The 10,298-nt window shown below is 42.4% G+C and overlaps 1 long non-coding RNA gene across 1 annotated transcript; it reads right to left on the bottom strand.

Moving 5' to 3' along the window:
* Window positions 1-8,384: 8,384 nt before the first annotated feature.
* Window positions 8,385-9,143, bottom strand: LOC102306910. The gene is made up of 2 exons (XR_315972.2): window positions 8,745-9,143; window positions 8,385-8,623 (listed from the first exon to the last, which is right to left on the bottom strand). It is a non-coding gene; the product is annotated as an uncharacterized LOC102306910 (long non-coding RNA).
* Window positions 9,144-10,298: the final 1,155 nt, after the last annotated feature.

Below are 10,298 nucleotides of genomic sequence, written 5' to 3'. Positions count from 1 at the left end.
CCATCTTCCTGCTATGCTGCTGCTATTTAAAGATCACTGTGAAATGTCTGAACAAATGACAGCTAACAACTTTTGCTTGAGTTTTTCTGGTGAGGACAGCTCCCATTAACATTTATGTTGGATTTACATTACTCAGGCCATTCATTTGGTAGAATAACATCCTTGTTTAACTCAGAAGCTCACTTTGCTGGAAAGCTCCACGTTTCATTGGAACTCAAAATAAGTGATGACAGGCCGAGTTTGAGGTGCTGAAAAGTGGTCGTAACAGACGATGGTGAGAATCCCCATTCGTTTGCTTTTGGGTTGGAACAGCTCACTTGTTTTGGTGTGTATGTACTTACCCCCCTACCAAACACACACACATGCACGTACAACCTCTACAGCTCCCCCCTGTAGCTGACCAAGGCTAATTTTTCTGTTTACTCCACTCAGTGTTTCATAGTCGAACAGATCAAACATTCTGCAAAGCTGTGGGTTTGTTTACTCCAGCTCTGACCCACACCCAGCCAGGGACGCACAAGCACTGCAGCTCTTTTTCCACATTTGGTATTTTTTGCTGTCATCACAGACTTCTCCCCTCTCTCATTTCTAATTTTTATGCCCCCCACCCCACCTGTCTTTGCCCTTAAAAACGTTCCAATACTTCTTTTTAACCATTCATCTAATGTTAATCAATTACCCCTTTCATTTCTCCCCTTCTACCCGTGTAGCCATCGTCCATTTTTGCGAGCCTCATGGCTTCTTTTATCACATTTATGAGGTGTTATTTTTGAACTCAAACACTCTCCTTGATTTTGTTCTGCCTTCTCACACCTTCCTTGTTATCCTTTTTTTCCTCAGACTCTCCAGCTACTTTGAAGCAATCCCCCCTCTCTTTGCGAGCTCTCCCAGTCATGCACAAGAATACATACTGCCGTGCCGTGAATCCACTCACGTGCATGCTCACACGTAGCCTGTGCTGGTGCAGCTGCGTGTGATGTGAAGCCAGATCCATTCTTTTCCCAGGCAGACCATCAGGAGTGAGGACTCCGGCTCACAGTTCACCGCGCTCCTTGGCGCTCTCACCTTCCTCCCTTTCTTTCTTTCTTTTTTTTTCCAGCTGGTGAGATGACATAATTCAAGGGGGTCGCAGGATGGCGACAAGATGAAAAGCAAATAACCAGAAATTATAATTGTGTACGGTTAGCATGTAATGACTTTTTTCATTGTTCTTTTTTTTTTAAAAGCTTACCTTATGGAGCAATCTTCATCTCCTGAGGACTTTAAGAGCTTAAAATCTATCAAATTGGCAATGAGTTAGGATTAATTTGGTTTTGTAGTCAAACATATAAAGCATCTGCCTCAGGTAATTATTAAAAATTAAACAGATATTAAACAAAATTATGATCTAACTAGTTTGTAGTCAATATACTAAAATGTAAAATTTAAGTGACACCGCATCATGTTGCACAGATGTATGTACTGTTTGTGCAGACCAGCATATGTACTGTATGCCTGAGTAGTAGTATTCATTAAGGTTGCCTGGTACCATTATATTACTCAAATTTAACAAGTAATTATAAAAAGACGAACTTACATTCAATTTTATCAGTGTAACTACAAAATCAGGGTATTATTACAATGTTATTACATCAATTGAAATGTTTAAAACAAATAAGGTTAGCGTATTCACATTTTAGGGCCCCCATGTTACCCCGCTTACAAATGTAAGATACAAACAGAAGACATCACATTAAATTTTGTTTTTAGAGGCGCTGTCAGAAGCGGTTGAGAGAGTTTTCTCCCCTAAGATAAGAGGGAGCGAGTATAACATCAGCTCTGTTTGTTTATTCGTCTGATTGTTAGCAGTGTAATTCAAGATTAATTTTGTGTGATGGTGGATGTCAGTAACAGCTCGAGCTGATTGAATTTTGGGGAAAGGTCACACCAAATGTGAAAATGAGTAAAAACTTGAAATTACCCACAATACTTTAATGGATCACCTACAAACTTCACAACAACATGCCAGGCTGTTTGAGACATGAATACTTTTGGATGAGCGTATGACCGTGACCTTTGATGTTAGCTCCCAAGTTCAAAGTTGACCAAGAAAAAAAATGTAAGAAACCATATTAAGTAATATATCACATGGCAGGGCATGGACAGAGCTGTACAACACTTTTTAAATTGTTTCAATGCCTTTTGACGTCAAAATGAAACCATAAGATTTTGCAAAGTTACACACTACATGAATATATCTTAAAATCTTAGGTTTGACAGCTCATAGAAGCCAAAGATTTCCGCCAATGCTGCTCCAATCACATGGATAGAGATAAAATAAAAATACACCATTTTGTTATGTAATGCTTTCAGGGTCATAGGTCAAAGGTCAGGCTCACATGAATTAGGAAAATGCTTTTGTTTCCACTGGATCATCTCCAAGCAACATATTTGTCATTGGGGGGCATAAGTACTTTGTTTGTTTGAGCTCTTAAAACATTATTTTTGCAAATAAAATATATAACTTCACAATAACACAAGATTGTATATAGATGAATATACTACACTAGTTTTCTATAACAGCAATGCTAATGGTTGACGAATGGTTGTCTGTCTCTGTGTGTTGGCCCTGTGACAGGCTGGCGACCTGTCCAGGGTGTACCCCGCCTCTCACCCTGTGACAGCTGAGATAGGCTCCAGCGCCCCCCATGACCCTGAAGAAGGATAAGAGAAAGCGAATGGATGGATAATGTCCTCATGTTGTAATAAAAAATCAGAGGTTTAGGTTTTTGGAAAAAAACAAAGCAGTTTTATTTGAACCAAAGCAAAATGAGTTTTTAATTTACAATTTATCTATAAAATATTATTGCTGTTGACAAAATTCATGTTTACTTCTTTGATTAACTTGCAGTAACCTGGTGCTTATTGAAAATTATCCTGTAACTCCTGTATGACAAAATGAATTTTGGTTAATTTTCCCAAAGGTCCGGCGGTATGATCTGGTGGCCTTTTGGTGTCCTCAGGGTGTGCGCATGTAAAACAGCTCATTACTGAGTGGAGTTGTGTGGGTGATGCTTGTATCCAACAGACTGAAGGCGTGCTGTGATGTTTGATGTTCACGTGGTCCAACTTTACTACATTGTGTATCGAGGCCAGACTCTTGTTGCATAATGCTAATATGCTCCCATGTAGCTACAACCAACAAAAAGGATCAAATATTACAAAGAAACAAATATTGATCTGTAAGAGCTGCCTTGTGAAAAGTGGTGTGTTCTTGAATTTTGCTTGTTCACTGAGGGAAAAAGCTAGTCTTGTGACTCTCAGATTTTAAAAAAGGAGAGCGTGCTGCTAATTCGTTGTGATCCTGCTGTGTTTAGCTGGTTCTGGTTCACATCGAGGGGGCATGAGAGGCATCCATATTGTTTAATAATCAGTGGGCTGTTTAGATTACACATGCAGGTTGGAGCAAAGAGAAGCCAGACCCACCATCTCTGCATGTAGCACCCCAAACAAGAACCACATGTCTGATTTCTGGTTCTTTAATAATTTCTCTCCCCTGCTCGACTTCCCTCTCTCCACCCCATCCTCGTGCTATATACTTCCCCCGACTCCTTACCCTGGGAAAAAAAAAAAGAAAAAAAAAAGTGGAAGCTCAAAGATTCAAAAACACATGTGGTTAACCATAAAACTTCACATGCACTCTGTGTACTGCAGCCCCCTCCACACCCCACACTCTCATCCCCTCCAACCACCCAACCAATCGACACACACATCGACCTAGAAGGAGAAGAAAAGTCATACATTAGAGGAGACATGGAAACAATGGGAAGAGAGGAAGCAACATCAGGCAACAATCTGAGCTGTCTGAGGCAGGGAGCAAAAACAAAGAGGTTTGGGGGGGTTGGTGGTGGGACAATGGCGACAGTCAGAAAGAAGGTGACTGCAGGCTACCATTCCTGCACGGGGCCCAGAACAATGCCTATCCTGTGGCTTGGTGGGGCCGCGCTGTGCACTAGGTGAAATTTAAGACAAACGTAAACACCAAAGGAGGACAAAGGCGCTCCCTCTCTTTACAAAAGATGCCTTCCCTTCAGTTGTGGGGAGGATGCACGCAAAATTCCCCAACGCGGCCCGGCCGGCTATCACGCCTCATGTCCTCAGTGCCCTTTGGCAGCATAGCATCCGGGCGCTGCTTCACCGCAGCGGCAGCAGATTGGGTTTCTGGCTTTCAGTGTCATGCCCCTGTCTTCTTTATTCCCCAAAGCACAGTGAGATACATAATCTCTTCAGTTTCTTGCTGTTTGATTGGTGAGGAAAATACAACGTCTGTACCGTTGGATAAAAGAGCAGCTACTCCTCTCAAGCCTTCCGAGAGAATGTTTATAAGCCCGCAATGACAATGCAGATCCAGTTTATGCCTTACAGTGATAACTCTGTTAATTCCTCTCTTATGGGTACCGTCCAGCTCACCGTGGCCAAGCAGCCGTTGTCTAAACATGACATCGTTAGTATAAAGTGGTGTAAGGTCACTTGATTGGTTAAACGGTGAAGGGATCAGTTTCCACAGTGGCGTCTACTCAGGATCCAGACGTGGGCCGCTGATTGACCACAGTCACTGGTTGTCTGGGTTGATGGTTGCGACTGCAGTTGCTGATGCAGGTTAAATGATGGGGTTTGTTAAACCTGGATGGAAAATTGGGGGTCTCGTTCTCTTTTACAAGTCTATGGTGAAACGACTGAAGGGTTTTTTTGTCGTTTTTTTAAAAAAAGAGGTTTGCGGTGACAGAAAGCGAGCAACTCAGCTGTTCTTTAGGTTTGTGTTTCTAACTCTGGATCAACTTATCGTGTGCTTTAATGTACACTGCCGTGCCATTTCGCCGTAAAATCCAAAACATTTAAGGCTCAGGAAGGGGATGTGGCAAGTGCATTACCACTGCTTTGAAATGGCTTTACTCCAAAGGGGGGATGGGATCAAGGTCACACCTTTTCTTCACTAACAATCCATTTTTGAAAATGGGCTTTGTAACGGCCGCACACAAACGCCAACGGCTCGCATTTGCCATTCAGCGTGCCTCTGTGAGATTTTGGTTCCACATCCTGTTTAGGTTCCTGTTTGCCATTGTTCCAAGTCAGAAGCCTTTGATCTCACATTGTGTGGGCGGGACAGGTAGCAGAATTTGGATATGAACTGGTGAAACAATAGCAGGCAGAGATGTGAGGGGGAGGCTGAGGTGGCAGATTAACTCAAAGTCGTGCCAGTTGATTAAAGTTCACAGCTGCTTACTTTGAATTGTGCACCCAAGTATGTGCCAGTACTTACTGCATAAGATCCAACAGAAAGATATCAGTGGATAAATGTAGAACTGGACAGAAAACAGATTAAAGTGTAAAAGTTCTTGCTTTTGTTCTCAATTCCATGAACTTTTGTTTGCCTTCTTTTTTTAATCGGCAAACACACTTTGAATGTTTTTGTGAGAAACGGGCCAATGGTCTCGATCCTGCCGGGTTCACTGTGATTTGATTACATGCAAATTTATTTGGGAAATTAGATCTAGCACCTTTCTCACACATGCTCACATGCATGCATTTTCCTGTCAACTATCACATGACACAGCATGGCTAGCAGGATGATCACTGCGTCAAATGTGGTTTTACAGCCATAAATTTTTCCCTGTAAAGCAGACTAAACGCTGGGCACCAACCAGTCAACCTGTCATTAGGAAGGATGTATCAGGGGGTAACCTACCAAAGATGAGACTGTAAATGAGCAATAGCCTTGGAAGAAAGGGGCGCAATATGCTAGTTTTTCAGCCGGGATGTTGTGAGGCATCACAGATGTGGCATCCCCTGTGATACGCTACGTGCCCGTGCGTTGTGCCCATCCCTCATTGTGCATTCCTGTCCTCCTCAGATGGTCACATTTCCTGAATCCTTCCTTTCCTGGGGCCCGTTCTTCGTACCTCGCTAAGTAAGTTAGCTGGATTAGATTGTTGACGATTTCGCGTGATCCTGGATCGTTCGGTTCCCCGAAGCCCATCCGGGACTTGCTGTCATAGCAACAGAGCCGTAAGCGTAAACCTGCTGGGGAGCAGGTTTACTTTATGTAAACAGGATTAGATCGCGGCCACGCAGGTATGCCCGCGTCATTTATACGAAAGCAACAGCGATATTCCACCACTGTTTCACCATAAATAAATAACATCAATGTAACTAAAGACAATGCAGCACCTGATCCATTTATTGATGTCACACAGATACATACAGGTCATTTCCTAAAAAAGGGAAATGTACTATTAACATACTATTACATGTATGTGATTATTACAGATGTAATTCATATTTCAGAGTAGTAATTGCAAATTACTTCGTGTAATCAAGATGAGAGACCACGGCTATAAAAGCGAAGGTGGATTTGGGAAGCCTGTCGCAGCCATGTCCTGCGGAAGGTGCAAGATTGATAAGGAGAGTTTTCAGAATTCAGCGTATATTGCGGGACAGACAGGATCCTTTAGCTCAGCGCGACAGTGTGCTCATAGAGAGATATCGATTTTCCCGTGAGGGTATTATTTACTTAACCAACTTGTTGACGAGGGGGTGCAGGACCACCACCTGTCTTTTTTTGCTCTGCCCTTTTCTTGGTTGCTGTTATAAACAAACAGATTATTTCAGGGTCTCTTTCCAAGAGACTAAAAGCAATATAAGTGATAAATATTACCATTCTGTAGAATATTCCTATATTTCACTTTTACCTGTTCCCATGTTCTAGTGGGTCCTGTTGTGGCTCTAATGTGAAAGGGGATATAATATAACATATTATAATATAATGTAATATAATATTGGATAATATAGTGTAATATAATAAATCTACCCTACCGCCTACTGGTGTTGGCCAGAGGGGCCGATGGCGCGATATGGCAGCCTGGCTTCTGTCAGTCTGCCCCAGGGCAGCTGTGGCTACAACCGTAGCTGCCTCCACCAGTGTGTGAATGTGAGAGTGACTGAATAGTGGCATTGTAAAGCGCTTTGGGTGCCTTGAAAAGCGCTATATCAATCCACTCCATTATTATTGTTCTTATTAAATTACTTACGAGTTTAATTTGTCAGCAACTTTCTGCCAGCCCTCTCTCCTTGCTTTTGCAGCCTTTGCAGTGTTCCCTTGCGTTTTAATTAAACTCTGAAACTCCTGAAATCCCTCACTCAAGAGTTCTTGCTCTGCTGCCGAAAAATACCGAGCCGAGCGCGCTCCGTCGACATTTTCGCCGACCAATCAGAGGGTTGCCGATCAATGTTTCTACTATCGATGCGTAGCCCCTTTTACGACACCCAGTGATGTCACATTACTGCGTCCAGCTGTACTAATCGTCAACAGCAGGTGTGTTCGGGGAACCGGATTAGCGCGCTCACGGTTAGCGCGATGGTTTGGTCTTGGATGTTTCATTTGATCTTGGATGTAGTGAGCGACGTACGAAGCACAGGGCCCTGGTCTTTCAGCTGCAGTGTTTTTCTTGTCCTTTTAAAACATTAGAAATTAGATTAGAAAGAGAAAAAGTACACTTTTCTCCATCATGGATATGAACAGACCAAGCGAGGCTTTCTAAACTCTCTAAGCTGTTGTTCAGACTTGAAGTAGTGTTTATGTGCATTCTCCCATTAGAAACCCATTTTAGCCACAACACATGAACGCACAATCTTTAATGCCAATAACTCTGAACCAGCACAAAGGATCACTGCTTGGTTTCAGGATTTCTATGGCACTAATTGATGATAAGCTAAAAGAGATATAAAAGCTGACGGTGAAAAAAAACAACCCCAAAATGCATCACTCACTCATGTTTAAAAAGCCTTCCTACATTCATGAATAGCAGTCTAGAGTCTTCCCAACCCCATGAATCCTTCAAAAAGATGACCCCATCTAAAATAGCTCCCCATACAAAGGTGGGTTCACAAGGCCTTCTGACAGTGGAGCGCCGCTCTGTGAGGGCCTCTTAGTTCTAAAGATTCTAAAAGATGCCCTTCAAGTGTATGCACTGACCTTTGCTGATGAAAGGGCTGAAAATGGTATTTTAACAATATCATGATGCCCTTTCAATATGAAAGGCAGCATAAGCAACACTCTTAAGCAATGAAACTTGAAGGACGCGAGTGTGACAGAAGGACGTGACGGGTAAAATAGCATCGGGGGGCATCGGTGTGCAGGTGAGGCTATAGCATAAGATGTTAGCTATTTAAATGCTGCCTGCACGCTAGTTTGAGTTAATTACATCACCATACGCAGCCGGAGGTTTCACCTGATGCGCACTGAGGAACAGTTTTGCAAAAGATGGACAGTGTTAATTTAATATGTCCCATACGTGCAATGAAAAATCTGAAAAGGAGTTTCTAACAAGTATTGCACACAGTCATGGTAGAAGGAAATCAAATGCACTTTATTGATTAATTGATCATCAGCAAGTGTGTGCAGCTAAGTCTGGTGGTCTGGTGTTAACGCACACTTAACTGTCATCGGCATTGCTCTTAGAGAGGCAATTGCTGCCCATCGGTCTAAGCAGAAGATCATTTACAGCTGCCAGTCTTCCCAGGGATGGACGTCCAAGTAAAGTCGTGAAATGCTCAGAGAAAGGGCTCCATCTCAGACTCCACAGGCCTCAGTTAGCATGTTAAACATTAAAGTTAAAGACAGAACAATTAGAAAAAGGCTAAACAAATATGGGGCAGCGTGCCTCACAGCATGAAGAGTTGTGTTTGAGTCCTGAGTTTGAATCTACCATCTGGCTGGGATCTTTCTGTGTGAGGCCTTCAGACAGCAACAGATTGGCAGAAATTTGGTGATGCAACAATGATCCCAAGCACAGCAGCAATCCTACAACAGAATGTCTGAAAAAGAAAAGAATTAAGGTGTTGAAATGAACCCGTCAAAGCATACACCTCAAGCCTGACTGCAATGCTTTGGTGGGACCTTCAGAGAGCTGCGTGTAAACGAATGTCTTCAAACCTCGATGAACTGAAGCAACACTGTAAAGAAGAGTGGTCAAAAATCCCTCCACAACAATGTGAGAGACTACTCCAAGTTATAGTCGCTAATGGTGGTTGTACAAGCTACTGAATTGCCATTTAGCTTAGTTATTGTTAAACAAATAATGACACGATGTAGCAAGTAATGTCATTTGAAGCTGTATTTACCTCATTTTAAAACTTCCTGAGAATTTGTATGTCCTCATACCTAAAACCTTCAAACTGAAATAAGAATACTTTCTTTTTTTTTACCATGACTGCATGTAGCCAGAGCCTCCGACAGACCTCTTTCACGTGAAACAGTAAACACAGGTGGTACTAATCACTTAGATTAAGGCTATATTAAACAAAACCTTCATTAATGTCATTAGCAACACCTGTGTTTACCTCATTTTTAATGTAAAAAAAACAACCCACACACATATGCTGAATTAGCTTCACCACTCCTACTCACTTTTGCATCAACTGTGTTCACCCATAGTTGCTAATTGTTTAGAAAATGATGGTGCTGAAAAACTTCTTAAAAACACTGCATATGCACAGTAGTCTGGAGTTAGACGGGAAATCACGGGGGCGTAAAACCAGGTTATGAGAATCTATCAGGGGAAAAAAGGTTTGACACGTGCACGGCACAGTCATATCCCACTCTTTGCAGTCTTTAATGCCCCACCGCTGCAGTGCAAAGTCCATATAATATCTGATCGTGCCGCTGAATCCACAGCGAGCGAGCGGACATCACGTGTCCCGTCTCCTGGACTCACTTAACCAAACATACCTTTTTCCAGTAAATAAGATTATTTTTTACCGTTCAGTTCAGAGACACAAAGTTGATGTAGCCCATCAGACGATCTTGGGATTCTCTGTTAATGTCAAACAGCATTATGTTTGAGAGTTCTCATCCCTTTGCCCTAATTGGGACTGAGCAAAAGTGCACGTTATACCCTCACACGCAGTTCATAAAGTGCCACAGGAGGCCAAAGATTTTACCATGTAAATAACTGGCTAAAATGTACTTATAACATATATTTGCCAAATGTCTCATTAACACACACTTAGCTCTCCCGGTCTCTGTCTGCTTCTTCCCCTAAAACACACGGAGGCTCTAGTGGCCAAATTAATGCTGCATGTTTTCATTTCCAACAGGGAGTACATTAAGAGCTGATAATGGATGCAAATTTCTCACTGGATCCAATGAGTTTTACTCTGCGCAGCAGGGGTGTGTGTGTGTGGTGAAGCTGCTTCTAAACACAAGCACACACAGACGCGCCACCATCCTAATATCCCAATTAGAGCTAGCAAAGTCCAAT

Source organism: Haplochromis burtoni, unplaced genomic scaffold, assembly GCF_018398535.1.
Source record: "Haplochromis burtoni strain Fernald_Lab_line unplaced genomic scaffold, NCSU_Asbu1 Contig_81, whole genome shotgun sequence".
Taxonomy (NCBI): Eukaryota; Metazoa; Chordata; class Actinopteri; order Cichliformes; family Cichlidae; genus Haplochromis; species Haplochromis burtoni.
This window is presented reverse-complemented; position numbering and strand designations above follow the sequence as displayed.